We start from the raw sequence: 1,519 nt of genomic DNA on the forward strand, positions 1-1,519 counted from the left end.
TTGTGCCCTTGGCCTCTGCTATGCCCACGCATGCAGTCTTAGTCTACGCTGACACCTGTGTGCATGCCCTTGGCCTTTGCTGAATCCCATGCGCACAGCTGATACCTCCGCTGATACGCACACTCATGCCCTTGGCCTCCACAGATACCCGTGTACGTGACCTTGGTCTCCACTGACACCTGTGTGTGCAGCATTTGTCTCTGCCATCAGCTGTGCTACACCATCAACTTTCACTGATACACACACATGTGCCCAATGCCTCTGCCCATGCCTGCTCACGTACCCTTGACCTCCACCGAAGCCCGTGTGCACTCTTGGCCTCTGCAGACGCCCACGCACGTGCTCTCCACCTCCACTGATGGCCATGACTGTGATCTCGGCCTCCATCGATGAGTGCACTTGAATGCTTGGCCTCTGCCAGCACCTGCACATGTACCCTTGGACTCCTCTGACACCCACGCTCGTGCCCTTGGCTTCTGCTAACACATGCATGTGTGGGCTTGGCTACTGCTGGCACCGCGTGTGGCCCAGTTCTCTGTCTAGGCCCACGCACACGGCCAATGCCTCCACAGATGCCCTCGCTCAAGACCTTAGCCTCTGTCAACCACCACATGTGCAGCCTTGACTCTGCAGACACCTGTGCTCTCACCTTTGAACTCTGCTGTCACCTGTGCACATGGCCTCAGCCTTCACCGATGCCCATGCACAAGACCTTGTCCACCAACAACTGAGCGTGTGCCCTTGGTTTTTGCTGACACCGGCAAGTGTGGTCTCTGACTCTGCCAACAACTGCACCTGTATCCTGCCCCCCACCTATGCCTGCCCACATGCCCTAAGACTTTGCCAACGCATGTGTGTGTGGCCTCAGCCTCCACCAACACCCACGCATGGCATCAGCATCTGCCAAACCTGCACATGCAGACTCAGCCTTCTCCAACACCAACACTCATGCCCTTGGCCTCCACCAACAACTACACCCATGGCCTCAGCCTCAACGGACACTCGTGTGTGTGACAAATGCCTCAGCCAATGCTGCACTCATGCCTTGTCCTTCACCAACACCCACACGGGTGCCCTCGGCTTCTGCCAACACCCACATATACAGACTTGGCCTCTCTCCACGCCAGGGTGTACACCCTCTTCCTCCACCACAACCTGCAGGTACTGCCTCCCTTTCTGCTGACTAACACATGCGCTCACTTGCCCTCTGTGGACACACGAGCGCGGGCCCTCAGCGTCCGCTGACATCCACACGCACGCACTCAGCCTCCACCAACAACCGTGTGTGCAGCCTCGGCTGTCGCTGAAACCTGTGCATGTGACTTTGGTCTCCACCTACACCCACACTCGTGCCCTTGGCCTTCACTGTCACTCATGCACGGCCTCAGCTCCTGCCGATGCCTGCATGCATGCCCTTGGCCTCGGCCTGTGCCCACCTTTGTGCCCTTGGCCTCTGCCAGCACCTGTACACGTGCCCTCCGCCTCCCTCGATGCCAGTTCACACAGTTTAGGCCACAAC

This window comes from Carlito syrichta, unplaced genomic scaffold, assembly GCF_000164805.1.
Source record: "Carlito syrichta isolate Samal-C Ts95f unplaced genomic scaffold, Tarsius_syrichta-2.0.1 Scaffold218933, whole genome shotgun sequence".
NCBI lineage: Eukaryota > Metazoa > Chordata > Mammalia > Primates > Tarsiidae > Carlito > Carlito syrichta.